The sequence below is a fragment of the Pseudophryne corroboree genome, chromosome 5 (genome assembly GCF_028390025.1).
Source record: "Pseudophryne corroboree isolate aPseCor3 chromosome 5, aPseCor3.hap2, whole genome shotgun sequence".
In the NCBI taxonomy this organism is placed as follows: domain Eukaryota; kingdom Metazoa; phylum Chordata; class Amphibia; order Anura; family Myobatrachidae; genus Pseudophryne; species Pseudophryne corroboree.
Genome location: NC_086448.1, coordinates 482,109,587 through 482,125,679, shown reverse-complemented (window position 1 = coordinate 482,125,679; position 16,093 = coordinate 482,109,587).

Sequence of the window (16,093 nt, the reverse complement as noted above, 5' to 3'; positions counted from 1 at the left end):
GTAGCCACAGCCGTGAACTACCGCACTGTACTGTGTCTGCTGCTAATATATAGACTGGTTGATAAAGAGATAGTATACTCGTAACTAGTATGTATGTTTAAAGAAAGAAAAAAAAACCACGGTTAGGTGGTATATACAATTATGGACGGGCTGCCGAGTGCCGACACAGAGGTAGCCACAGCCGTGAACTACCGCACTGTACTGTGTCTGCTGCTAATATATAGACTGGTTGATAAAGAGATAGTATACTCGTAACTAGTATGTATGTATAAAGAAAGAAAAAAAAACCACGGTTAGGTCACTGGTATATACAATTATGGACGGGCTGCCGAGTGCCGACACAGAGGTAGCCACAGCCGTGAACTACCGCACTGTACTGTGTCTGCTGCTAATATAGACTGGTTGATAAAGAGATAGTATACTACTAATATTATATACTGGTGGTCAGGTCACTGGTCACTAGTCACACTGGCAGTGGCACTCCTGCAGCAAAAGTGTGCACTATTTAATTTTAATATAATATTATGTACTCCTGGCTCCTGCTATAACCTATAACTGGCACTGCAGTAGTGCTCCCCAGTCTCCCCCACAATTATAAGCTGTGTGAGCTGAGCAGTCAGACAGATATATAATATATATAGATGATGCAGCACACTGGCCTGAGCCTGAGCAGTGCACACAGATATGGTATGTGACTGAGTCACTGTGTGCTGTGTATCGCTTTTTTCAGGCAGAGAACGGATTATAAATAAAAGTGGTGGTCACTGGTCACTATCAGCAAAACTCTGCACTGTACACTACTGAGTACTCCTAATGCTCCCCAAAATTAGTAAATCAAGTGTCTAAACGGAGAGGACGCCAGCCACGTCCTCTCCCTATCAATCTCAATGCACGTGTGAAAATGGCGGCGACGCGCGGCTCCTTATATAGAATCCGAGTCTCGCGATAGAATCCGAGCCTCGCGAGAATCCGACAGCGTCATGATGACGTTCGGGCGCGCTCGGGTTAACCGAGCAAGGCGGGAAGATCCGAGTCGCTCGGACCCGTGAAAAAAAACATGAAGTTCTGGCGGGTTCGGATTCAGAGAAACCGAACCCGCTCATCTCTAGTTTTCACACCTGTGGCCGGCCGGCTAGCTAGTGTTTCTTGCTGGATCCTGAATATGGAGATGTGTTTGGAATTCCCTGCCTGAGAGAGTAATAATGGCAGACTTACTTAACTCCTTTAAGAATGGGTTAGATAAATTCCTATTGGATAAAGATATTCAGGGATATGGTGCTACACAAGCATTATTGTTAATATTACTAGTCCTAAAATAAAAATAACAAGTCCTACAATAAAACTGCATAGGAAACCATAAACAGTTGAACACGACCTTAGATACTATATTACTATGGGGGTCATTCTGACCTGTTCGCACAAAGCAGTTTTTCGCTGCGGTGCGAATGGGTGCAGAATGCGCATGCACGGCAGGCGCAGTACGTGTGCGCGATGATGCCGGGTTACGTCACGGCTACAGACGGAAGCGGTCGCAGCGGTGACCGCTAAGAAGATTGACCGGAAGGAGGCATGGATAGGCGGATCCGGACCATTGGAGAGCGTTTTTGGGGTGTGGTGAGTAAAACACAGGCGTGTCCAGGACAACGGAGGGCAGAGGTGTGACATCACAGCCGGGCACATCATCGCTGGATCCATCGCACAGGGTAAGTATGTCCAGGGCTGTTCTACTTCTGCTTGACATTTTTTTAACTTAGCAGGGCTGCACAAGCGATCACAGCACTGCTAATCTAAAATACACTCCCCCATAGGTGTGGACTGTTGATCGCAGCAGCAGCTAAAAGTTGCTGGCTGCAATCAACTCGGAATGACCGCCTATGTTACTATTTTACCAACAATTTCTAAAACTTGACAATATAGTGAGTAGAATCTATTAGATTTGGTTATGACAAATATTTTTTTTTTAAATATTTCAGAATAATATATATTTTTTCCAGTGCGGAAACACACCCTTTTTGCTTTCTATTTCATTGTCTATGTCATGACTGGTGGCAGCAGCTTCAGTACTAGGAGGATGTGGTTCTTGATCTATCCCTATTTTATCCTCCAAATTTTTGTTCTCCATAATTTTTCTGGAGTTATATAACACAACATGCGGCACAGGACATAACCCTACACCACACAGGGCAAACCTGTAAAAATTATTTGGATTAAATATTAATAACCCCTTTAAATGAAGTAAAAAATATATAGCACAGGACAGTACCACTGGACTTATATGGCAGTACCACTGGAATTATACGGCAGAATCACTGAAATTATACAGCAGTATCAGTGGACTGGATTTATATGCCAATACCACTGGATTTATACAGCAGTACCACTGGACATATACGACAGTATCACTGGAATTATATGGCAGTACCACTGGACATATATATGGCAGTATCACTGGATTTATACGCCAGTACCACTGGAATTATATGGCAGAATCACTGAAATTATACGGCTGTATCACTGGACTGGATTTATATGCCTGTACCACTGGATTTATATGGCAGTACTACTGGACATATACGGCAGTATCACTGGAATTATATGGCAGTATCACTGGACATATACGGCAGTATCACTGGAATTATATGGCAGTACCACTGGACTCTGCTTATACGTCAGTACCCCTGGATTTATACGTCAGTACCACTGGACATATACAGCAGTATTACTGGACTTATATGGCAGTATCACTGGATTGGATTAATACACCAGTACCACTGGATTTATACGTCAGTACCACTGGACATATACAGCAGTATCACTGGACTTATATGGCAGTACCACTGGATTTATATGGCAGTATCACTGGACTTATACGGCAGTATCACTGGACTGGATTTGTACGGCAGTAACACTGGACATATACGGCAGTACCACTGGACTTATACAGCAGTACTACTGGGCTGGATTTATACGGCAGTATCACTGGACTTAAATGCCAGTACCACTGGAATTATATAGCAGTATCACTGGACATATACGGCAGTACTACTGGACTTTTACAGCGGCACAGGGACAGCACCACTGGACTGTTGCAGGACAATACAGCACCACTGCAATGGACTGGACTTATACAGCAGCACTAGTCATATGGCAGCAGAGGACACCCCTACTGTGACTTGGCTGATGAAGCACAAGACACCACCACCGTACTGATGCAGCACAACACAGCACCACTGGACTGGACATATACAGCAGCACTGGACATATGGCAGCAGAGGACACCACCACTGTGACTGGACTGATGCAGCATAAGACACTACACTGGACTGAGCAGCACAAAACAGCACTGGAATCACCACCCCACTATCCCTCCCGCACAGACACTGAGGACGGAGACACGTCCTCTCGCTACACTCTCCAATGCCAGAGTTAAAATGGTAGCGATGCGCGGCTCCTTATATGGAATCGAAATCCCGCGATAATCCGACAGCGGGATGACGACGTTTTGCCTCATTCTGGTTTTTGAGTTAGGTGGGAAAAATCGAGCCGTGCTCGGGTAGTGAATTTCGGGGTGTACGGTTCTCAAAGAACCGAACTCGCTCATCTCTACTTCAAACTACATCATAATGTTCCCTAAAACTGCATAGAAATTGTTGGGGTTTTTTTTAATGAGTTAATATGGTGGAGAACATGTATTTAAACTACCAAAAATTATTTTATTTTTGATATTTGCAAAAAAAAAATGTTTTCAAACACTGGAACATCGGTCATCACATTCAGAACATCGCAACCATCGGAAAGAAAGCAACCATCATAAATATAATTTTAAAAGCCGGGACAGCCACCAGGTACTCTACATAGGGGGTAGACTTGGTGGGGTTCATTCGAACTTTCCCAGAGGCAGCTATTGTCTGCAGCCACTGAGTGGGGGTTCCTGCCGTGCTAATGATCAGCAGTGATCACCAGCATGGCAAACACTGGGGGAAGTTACAGGGAGGCCGTGGGACCTTTCCGGTTCCTGTGAGAGCAGCAGCAGTGGGAAGTTTTGCTTCCCACACTGTCTATCTGACTGGTTGCATCCTGTGCAACCCGGTCAGATAAAGCACTTGCTGGTGTGGTTGCATCTGATGTGACGATGCCAGGGAAGTGGTAAAGGGTATTGAAATAGTGTCACCAAATAAAAGGAGTGTATATAGTAATGCAACATTACTTAAGAGAGAAACTTTCTGTATTCTTACTTTGAACACACTCAGTACTGTCTAAATAAGGTTTATGAAAATAGTTGAAAGGAATAGTGGAGATGGTTTTTATGAAACACATATATGTTTTTAAGATGGTGTATTTTTAAATATGTGTTTTGTGTGTTTGACAAGTATAAAACTGTGAAATTAGATTATTGGCAAACTTTTTTTGTGATATTACTGTTTGTATATATTTATTATACCAGTATATGCGCCCTTTATGAATAATGCAAAACCTGTTGTTATGGAAAAAGACACCCTGTTTGCCTTTATGTAAATGGATTTATGTAAATATGTATTCAGCGCTGTCAGTAAGAACGCAGGCAGAATATATTCTGCTTTAATATGTATCAGTAGATACACATTCCTTTATATATGGTATTATATGCCCGCCTAGATGTTTTATTTATTTATTACTTTTTATTGCATAATCACATAAATGATTATTGTAGAAATGATGTATATTGTTTATGAACTCACCAACGTTTATTGGTTTCTGATGGTGGCATATGGTAATGGTATCTATTGTTTATAAAATAAGATAGTGCCTATATGTGTTTTGATGCCACTCACTGTATTGTTAAGATTGATGAGTGTGCACTAGGCCAGCCCTCTATGAAGTCTGGTTACTAAATGTGTTAGGACATCGCCTAGTGATGCTCGCCTCCTGTGATCCCAGCATCTCCTGTCCACTCACAGCCTTCTGGTCAGCAAACTGGGGTGTGAGTCCTGCTGTGTCCAAGACTGTGCAGCAGATAGCCTGGAGTGTTGTATGTTTAAACCATGTGTTAACCAGCCCACAGTGACAATTGCTTTGGTACGGATTATATCCATACCTTGTGTTCAGATTTGTGTTTTGCTTTTATGAAAAACTTTTATGCAATATGGAGTGCACCCTCTGTCCTTGTTTTTAACATGAGAGAGATCCGGAAAACACAACCACTGCAACTCTGGGCAGGTATGGGCTGATGATGTCACAGCGGCCGGGATGGCTGGTTACCACGGCAACAAAAGACGCCCTCCAGGCTCTCATCTGTAAATCTCCGGAGCTGGAATAAAATAAGGGAAAGTAAAAAACACCACTCTCATGTACCCAAGTGAATCATCCCAGTGGGGATGCCTGTGTACACAACATAAAAAACGGCACTGAAACACCTCTGTGTCAGACGTTAGGCATGCACAAGCCATAGAAAGGTTATTGTACCAAACAAGATAAATAGCAATTTCATGGGGAGAACTATGCACAGAGACATATATGCTAGGAAATCAGAGTGGTTACAAGTCACGCAAGCCGCTGTATAGAGGGCACTGTTACATAGAAAAGCAATTCATCTAGGTGAAGTGCAGTCAAGCGAGCTGGAAAAGGACCATATGTGACTGTGTTTATAAACCAATAAAAACTAAATACAGTAGAAGGAGCACATTCAGGGGAGCTGAAGTAGGGGCATGTATGGCTCTATTGGTAGATAGGTGAATGGGATCGGGCCAGAGTCACCCAAATACACTCCTACAAATATTCTTGTTAATTCCAAAGGGTTGGATGATGTAGAGTGTATATCCACTTTGCTTCAAGGCGCAAAAGCTGACCTGCTCTGTTGCCACCGCGGACGGACATGGGTATGCAGTCAATGATGATGTGTTTTAGCTCCAAAAAGGAATGGTCAGCTTTTAGAAAGTGACGGGCCACTGGTTTATCTGATGGAGTTCCGGCCAGAGATGCTTTAATCGCACTCCTGTGAAAGACCATGAGTTCCTTTACTCTTCTAATAGTTTTACCCATGTAATGGAGGTTGCATGGGCATTTAATGAAGTAAATCACGTATTTGGACGTACAAGTTAAAACATGTTTAATGGTCTATGTGTGTTCCTGGTGGGGGTATTTGAAGACAGAGCCGGTGAGCATGTGGCTGCATGTTGTGCAGCCTAAGCACCTATAACACCCAGCTTTCTTTATTAGGAAGGAATCAGGCTTAGATTTTTGTTTGGTCAAACTGGTTATGTCAGTGTGAACTATCATATCCTTGATGTTGTGGCCTCTTCTATAACAGGTCATTGGGCTGCAGGAGTTGTATGCAAGGAATGTTTAGTACCACCTCTTTCTGGACTTTGAGTCACTGTCGATGGGTCAAATCCCCTGACACAAATGTTGGTATCACCATGTTCAGTTCCTCTTCAAGGTTGGATGTCTCACTGTTGATCCTGGCCACTTTGATCATCTGTGACTTAGGGAGACCTGCTATAAAGGCCCTCCTGTCCACAGGATAAATAGGTCATCTATATACCTGGCAAACAGTGCAATACGTTTTGTAGCGTCTGGATCCTGCTAATATAAGGTGCTTGCGAAGGATGGAGTTACATTGCTCCCCATTGCGCATCCTGTGCACTGGAGAAAAATAAATTGCAGTCAAAAGTAAATAATGCCAGGTGAGCGTTAGTTCCAGAAATTTAGAAAAAGTTCTAAATCAAAATCTTCCATTTTCTCTTAGATCAAAAATGATTTCATGGCCACAAGTCCCTCTGAATGAGGGATGCATGTATACAAACTGCATCTATCCATCATGCAAATGATGGTCCTGGGCTCAATAGCCCCGAAAGAGTCTAAAAAGGTCAAAAATCTGGTGGTATTTTTGATAAAGTTTTATGTTTGAGGATTAAGGGTTGCAGGATGCCATCTAAAAATTATAAGGGCTGGTATAAAGAATAAAGGGCAGAGATGATTGGCCTACCTGGCAGCCTAGTCATATTCTTGTGGATCTTGGGGACTATAAACAAGATTAGTACCAATGGGTGTTCTTGAGATAATTTGCATAATTTGTCTGCAATTAAACTGTTGGATCTGGCTCCCTGCAGCATCTCATCCAGTTCATGCTTGTAGTTCTGCATCCCTGGCAAGAGGTGCATAAGTTTTGAAGTCTGAGAGCTGTCCATTAATTTCAGACCTGGAATGGATTGTTCTGCACATATGAATATTGTTGTTTGGAATGAAAAAATTTCTTGTCTGCATTAGAGATGAGCGGGTTCGGTTTCTCTGAATCCGAACCCGCACGAACTTCATGTTTTTTTCACGGGTCCGAGCAGACTCGGATCCTCCCGCCTTGCTCGGTTAACCCGAGCGCGCCCGAACGTCATCATGACGCTGTCGGATTCTCGCGAGACTCGGATTCTATATAAGGAGCCGCGCGTCGCCGCCATTTTCACACGTGCATTGAGATTGATAGGGAGAGGACGTGGCTGGCGTCCTCTCCATTTAGATTAGGGTTGAGAGAGAGAGAGAGAGATTGACCTGAGGCTGTGATACTGTAGAAGAGAGTGCAGAGTTTAGTGACTGACGACCACAGTGACCACCAGACAGTGCAGTTGTTTGTTTTATTTAATATATCCGTTCTCTGCCTGAAAAAAACGATACACACAGTGACTCAGTCACATACCATATCTGTGTGCACTGCTCAGCCCAGTGTGCTGCATCAATGTATATATATATATCTGACTGTGTTCAGCTCACACAGCTTATAATTGTGGGGGAGACTGGGGAGCACTGCAGTGCCAGTTATAGGTTATAGCAGGAGCCAGGAGTACATAATATTATATTAAAATTAAACAGTGCACACTTTTGCTGCAGGAGTGCCACTGCCAGTGTGAATAGTGACCAGTGACCTGACCACCAGTATATATAATATTAGTAGTATACTATCTCTTTATCAACCAGTCTATATTAGCAGCAGACACAGTACAGTGCGGTAGTTCACGGCTGTGGCTACCTCTGTGTCGGCACTCGGCAGCCCGTCCATAATTGTATATACCACCTAACCGTGGTTTTTTTTTCTTTCTTTATAGTCATACTAGTTACGAGTATACTATCTCTTTATCAACCAGTCTATATTAGCAGCAGACACAGTACAGTGCGGTAGTTCACGGCTGTGGCTACCTCTGTGTCGGCACTCGGCAGCCCGTCCATAATTGTATATACCACCTAACCGTGGTTTTTTTTTCTTTCTTTATACATACATACTAGTTACGAGTATACTATCTCTTTATCAACCAGTCTATATTAGCAGCAGACACAGTACAGTGCGGTAGTTCACGGCTGTGGCTACCTCTGTGTCGGCACTCGGCAGCCCGTCCATAATTGTATATACCACCTAACCGTGGTTTTTTTTTCTTTCTTTATACATACATACTAGTTACGAGTATACTATCTCTTTATCAACCAGTCTATATATTAGCAGCAGACACAGTACAGTGCGGTAGTTCACGGCTGTGGCTACCTCTGTGTCGGCACTCGGCAGCCCGTCCATAATTGTATATACCACCTAACCGTGGTTTTTTTTTCTTTCTTTATACATACATAATAGTTACGAGTATACTATCTCTTTATCAACCAGTCTATATATTAGCAGCAGACACAGTACAGTGCGGTAGTTCACGGCTGTGGCTACCTCTGTGTCGGCACTCGGCAGCCCGTCCATAATTGTATATACCACCTAACCGTGGTTTTTTTTTCTTTCTTTATACATACATACTAGTTACGAGTATACTATCTCTTTATCAACCAGTCTATATTAGCAGCAGACACAGTACAGTGCGGTAGTTCACGGCTGTGGCTACCTCTGTGTCGGCACTCGGCAGCCCGTCCATAATTGTATATACCACCTAACCGTGGTTTTTTTTTCTTTCTTTATACATACATACTAGTTACGAGTATACTATCTCTTTATCAACCAGTCTATATATTAGCAGCAGACACAGTACAGTGCGGTAGTTCACGGCTGTGGCTACCTCTGTGTCGGCACTCGGCAGCCCGTCCATAATTGTATATACCACCTAACCGTGGTTTTTTTTTCTTTCTTTATACATACATACTAGTTACGAGTATACTATCTCTTTATCAACCAGTCTATATTAGCAGCAGACACAGTACAGTGCGGTAGTTCACGGCTGTGGCTACCTCTGTGTCGGCACTCGGCAGCCCGTCCATAATTGTATATACCACCTAACCGTGGTTTTTTTTTCTTTCTTTATACATACATACTAGTTACGAGTATACTATCTCTTTATCAACCAGCCTATATTAGCAGCAGACACAGTACAGTGCGGTAGTTCACGGCTGTGGCTACCTCTGTGTCGGCACTCGGCAGCCCGTCCATAATTGTATATACCACCTAACCGTGGTTACGATTACGGACATGTCGTCTACTGTCACTGCATATGATTCTCTCCCCATTGAAAGAATGGTGGAGGATTATATGAGTGACCGCATCCAAGTAGGCACGTCACACAGTCCGTACTTATACTGGCAGGAAAAAGAGGCAATTTGGAGGCCCTTGCTCAAACTGGCTTTATTCTACCTAAGTTGCCCTCCCACAAGTGTGTACTCCGAAAGAGTGTTTAGTGCCGCCGCTCACCTTGTCAGCAATCGGCGTACGAGGTTACATCCAGAAAATGTGGAGAAGATGATGTTCATTAAAATGAATTATAATCAATTCCTCCGTGGAGACATTGACCAGCAGCAATTGCCTCCACAAAGTACACAGGGAGCTGAGATGGTGGATTCCAGTGGGGACGAATTGATAATCTGTGAGGAGGGGGATGTACACGGTGATATATCGGAGGATGATGATGAGGTGGACATCTTGCCTCTGTAGAGCCAGTTTGTGCAAGGAGAGATTAATTGCTTCTTTTTTGGTGGGGGTCCAAACCAACCCGTCATATCAGTCACAGTCGTGTGGCAGACCCTGTCACTGAAATGATGGGTTGGTTAAAGTGTGCATGTCCTGTTTATACAACATAAGGGTGGGTGGGAGGGCCCAAGGACAATTCCATCTTGCACCTCTTTTTTCTTTTCTTTTTCTTTGCGTCATGTGCTGTTTGGGGAGGGTTTTTTGGAAGGGACATCCTGCGTGACACTGCAGTGCCACTCCTAGATGGGCCCGATGTTTGTGTCGGCCACTAGGGTCGCTTATCTTACTCACACAGCTACCTCATTGCGCCTCTTTTTTTCTTTGCGTCATGTGCTGTTTGGGGAGGGTTTTTTGGAAGGGACATCCTGCGTGACACTGCAGTGACACTCCTAGATGGGCCCGGTGTTTGTGTCGGCCACTAGGGTCGCTTATCTTACTCACACAGCTACCTCATTGCGCCTCTTTTTTTCTTTGCGTCATGTGCTGTTTGGGGAGGGTTTTTTGGAAGGGACATCCTGCGTGACACTGCAGTGCCACTCCTAGATGGGCCCGGTGTTTGTGTCGGCCACTAGGGTCGCTAATCTTACTCACACAGCTACCTCATTGCGCCTCTTTTTTTCTTTGCGTCATGTGCTGTTTGGGGAGGGTTTTTTGGAAGGGCCATCCTGCGTGACACTGCAGTGCCACTCCTAGATGGGCCCGGTGTTTGTGTCGGCCACTAGGGTCGCTTATCTTACTCACACAGCGACCTCGGTGCAAATTTTAGGACTAAAAATAATATTGTGAGGTGTGAGGTATTCAGAATAGACTGAAAATGAGTGGAAATTATGGTTTTTGAGGTTTATAATACTTTGGGATCAAAATGACCGCCAAATTCTATGATTTAAGCTGTTTTTTAGGTTTTTTGGAAAAAAACACCCGAATCCAAAACACACCCGAATCCGACAAAAAAAATTCGGTGAGGTTTTGCCAAAACGCGGTCGAACCCAAAACACGGCCGCGGAACCGAACCCAAAACCAAAACACAAAACCCGAAAAATTTCCGGCGCTCATCTCTAGTCTGCATAGGTTTTATATTTATATAAACACGCGTTTACACTTACAGTTTTATGCTCAAGATAATGAGGGCCTGAATGAGGTCTATGTTCCTGATGTTTCCAGGAAGTAAAGCACTATTTCATTTGTTGTCCTGAAAATCTATGCTTGGACTCTGACTTAACATGTAATCACTGCACCAATATATAATTATATATTTTAATCATTTAATTTAATATAAATTTCCGGGACTAGGCCAGCTAACCTATGTCTGAATGCAAACATTTAGCATGGCTTAGCAGCATGAGCTGATAAATCTGCCTCCTGATGCTTAAAGCAGAATCTCACTTTAGAAATAACTATTTTAGTAAGGCTTTCAAATACAGTTTTTGTGTCAGTAATTACTGAGTTATTACATTAACAGTAATTAACAGTTACTGGCATCTTCAACTATTCAGTAAAGATAGATAGATAGATAGATAGATAGATAGATAGATAGATAGATAGATAGATAGATAGATAGATACTGTAGAAAGAGTTATTGAATTGCTCTGTTTCAGGTAATAGATTAGTCTCAGATGACACTTGTTCTGTCTATATTTTTCTTTCCTGTACTGTAAGTGTTGCATTGTTATTATCGTGTTATTTTCATTAGTCTCTGTGATTGCTCTCTTTAGTAAATGTCTGTTTTATGTTGTTCTATCTCTTATCAACTCCCTTCATTTCTCTCCAGTTACATCCTATCAGATCTCTTTTTTATATACAGTATTCATGTCAGCTCTCTATTTCCGGTCTGCTGATTTCTGACAAATCTCTCTCTTCTTTGGTCAACTCATATAGCAATGTTGTATACAACTATATTTTAAACAATTAATTTGGTGACAGATGTGTTAATGATTGACTGATGCAGACAAACACTCAATTGGTCTCCAAATCACATCAACAAATTTTGTTAACTAAACAAGCTACATTGGTATATTAAAACTGGTAACGGTCATATTTTATGGTCAATGCCGTGATTTCAAAACTAGCATATGGGCATGGTTTACACCAGATACAGTACATGTCACAAACACTTTGCTTAAATCTAGCATATTTTGCCAGCAAATGCATTCACTATTTTATAGTACATCAATTAAACTTAAATTCTCTGTAATGTATATGGAATAACTCCATGACCCATGTGCAAAAACTATTGCTGAAACATGCATAGAAAAGCATAGTTTATGTCTCAACAACAAAGAAATCACTAACAGCATTATTGAAACATTTGTATACAGCCAATCACAAGTTGTTTGCTAGAGCTTGCACACTTCATTATCATGATCATCATCATGACCATCATCACAATCATTACAGATAAAGAAAGAAGAGAGTGGTCCACCATCACTGTTTGTATGAAACTTCGTAAAGATATTCTTCTGTCTGAGATGTCCTATACACTCAATGAAGCAAAGGAAGCAGGATATTTTATCAGAAACACAAGAGTGACATTTGTTTCTTCAAGACTTAACCCTTGGATGTATCCAATTCATCTAAACTCAGTGAGATTAGTTCATCAAAAGGTATCTTTTAATTTTCGCTGTATCCTTATATCAGGCAACACGATGATCATATGAAAATACACTCACCGATCTCACAGGCCTATTTTCACCAAAAGATATCTTTAGCTGTGCTGCTCGTCTGTAGATGTATAACAGGGGAGAACCAACTCCAAGTGAGGTAAAGTATCAGGCTAGATTGTTTGCCATACAACAATTTATTCAGAAAGCAACAACAACATGAAAAACAAAGTTCACAAAAAAGCTAAAAACACTCAACGGTTGTATCACTCTACTCCATAAGGACCTCAAACATTATCCTCTCAACAATTAGATTCCGGGAATAACTGGGAGGTGAACAAGTTTAAGGAAAAAGATCTTTTACCAAATGGTAAGTAGTAGTGAAAAGTCCCTGTGATTAAAATCACAATCACCAATATATTTTGGAAATGTTTCCTTCATAAGGGTATAGAGTAAACAACCTAGCATCCATATTTATACCTAATAATAAGATCATGTGACCAACAACCAATCACAATACAGCACCATAAAAAAACAGTATCTCATATTAAACCATAAATTCCATTACTGGTTTTCCATTACAGGTTTTCCCTTTAATTAAGTATGTAGCTGTCTGTCCAATCGCATTCACTATCCCATAAGTCCTCATTATACGAACATGATCCTTCCATTGTTATAGATACTGCTTGCATTCCAGCTTAATTTTGTAGTCCCTTAGATGGAAGTAGATGGAAGTAGATGGAAGTACCTAAAGCGGACATCCTCCTTTGATAGTACAGTGCTCAAACACACAAAGTCCTCCATGGCCACGAAATCACCCAGCATCCAGATTTCCTCTAATACACGACACATTTGGTCATCGCGCCTCCGGATATTTGCACTTTTCTCTGACCAATCACAAAGAATATGGCTTTCCCTAGCATAAATGTATATTTTTCCTGGACTGTATCTGTTTGCAATTGTTTTAGCACTCCCTTAATGTACTTACCTACACACAGTGCTACATGCACCCACGATTTAAACCAAGTGATTTAGATCACATTGAATATGGTGCATATTGCACCATGTGTACAGGGCTTGTGATGCCGATGCGCGGTCCCGCACCATTGGTATCGCAAGCCCACATCTCATGTGCATGCATGCCAGATGTGATCAGATCAAAAGCAAACACGCATATCTCACCATGTGTACAGAAAAGCCTTGCAATCCCGATTTACATGACCCAAGCTATTCCCCGACACTCCCTGAGACCTCCTCTTTTCACACTGTGCAGAGGAAGGAAAGGAAGCCATCAAGCAGCTGGATGCTTGAGTTTTGGTAAATATTAAAAACCACTGACCACCAATGTTTTGACTTTGAATGGCTGCCGCTATTTATCCCCTTTGAAAAGGTGCCACCCACACCCATGTAATACAAACCCACTATTTAAATGAGCTTTATTTTAGCATAGTACAAATTGTACATGGTTCAAATCACACATGTTTCAAATCACACTGAGTGTATATGCAATATTGGTTTCCGGGACTTCAAGGGAAATTGCATGGTATAAATATCACATAGTACAACTATCACTGTGTGTAGGCCCCTTTAGACTGTCCCCTTCCTACTTATACAGGTCCATGCAGGCATACATGGCAAAATCATGCAAAACCTACAGCATATTACATGTGCCCTTTTTCTGGGCATTCAAAGCACAATGTATGCAAGATATGATATTCATAGTACGCACACATCAAAAACTAAATGTGCTTTAAAAAAGCTTTTACATTTGTGGAAAGAATGACCGTTATGAAATGAAAAAATGTTAAATTGTTGTTAAAATACATTTTAAACAGTAAAGTCACTTGTCACTGCAAGCTATAATTTATAATGAATTGGTATTCTAAAATGTTAAAATCTCAGCAGTAAATTCCATCTTCTTCTGATTACTTTGCTGCTTGGGTGTTAAAATACATTATTGATTAGAATTTTTTTTTACATGTTCTGATAATGGCTCGCAGATGTTAGGAGTGGGAAGTTAATGGACTGTAGATTAAGTAGTGAGTAGAATATTCTAAAAGTATATTCAGTCAAGTATGTTAAACCTTAAACTATAACAAATCATTCATTCAATCTATAATCAATCATTCTTTCAAACTAAAACAGATTAAATAATTTGCATAGTATTAACAAATAGCAATTTGTTATATTCACAAGAAGAAACATACAGTACTGTCTAATTTACATTTTTAATACACACCATATTACAATACAGTATATGAAACACATTATACTTATTGTATTGTGTCAGGCTAGTGAGTTTATTGTTATGAAAATATTTTATACCAGTCAGTATTCAGAAAACTAAGGTGTCAGTCGGCAGCAAACAAATGTTATAAAATAAATTAAATAAAAATAAATGTTGACAAAAATGTATTATTTTTTTTAAATATTATTTCAAACCTTGCTTATACCTTAATGGTTAGTATGTACTTACAAAAAAATGTTGCCCTGGTTCAAAATTTAGCAAAACATTTCCCAAATTTCTCTAGATATTAATGTTTATGAAAGGTATACTAGTTTGTTTAAAATATGTTGTCCTTTAACAAGAATTCTGTTTTGAAATATCATTTTTAACAAGAAAGTAAACAAATTGCACAAATGAACATAATAAAGTGTTTATATACATAACTTTTCAAAAAAAGTGATTTTATGCTTGAACTACTGTATTAATGAAAATGTCATGACATAAAAACTGCACCACATTATTTATTTACTACAACCAGGTCACACACTCTAATATCTCAGGGTAAATGTATAAAACAACATTCTTTTTTGGCAAGTTTACAGATGGTCCACAATGTTAATAACTTTGTCTTAACACCAGAAGGTTTAATGTATGTCAGCAAGGGGGCAATGTAAATCACTTCCAGTGTGTTTAGGGAAAATCAATAATGAAAACAAAAATTGTCTTTTTTCTTAGTGTTTATGTGCCAGTGTCTTTGTTAAAATTTGGCACTGGTATTAAATCTGTGTTTTGTTGAGACCATGAGATTTTATTTAAGTTTATAGCATTTTCCTAATACACACCAAATAACAAGCAACCGTGAGCTTTTTTACAAAGAACTATACCATACTCTGGACCTATATTAATGTAAATGATATGTAACAAGGTTTACATTTCAGAATTTACTTTTTACAGTTCACAAAATATAAGTGAAAAAAATAATATATTTAAATGACATGTTTGGTATTTACAATATTACATGTATATGAAAGAGCAAACAATATACAAAGTTATGAATGCTAGAATCTTATTAAGTCATCTATTATGATGCATGGAAAATGTGCTTAATTTATTAACTGTCTTTTTTATTTATGCCATAGGTGTACTACAGGTTGAGTATCCCTTATCCAAAATGTTCGGGACCAGAGGTATTTTGGATATCGGATTTTTTCCCTATTTTGGAATAATTGCATACCATAATGAGATATTAAGGTGATGGGACCTAAATCTAAGCACAGAATGCATTGATGTTACATATACACCTTATACACACAGCCTGAAGGTAATTTTAGCCGATATTTTTTATAACTTTGT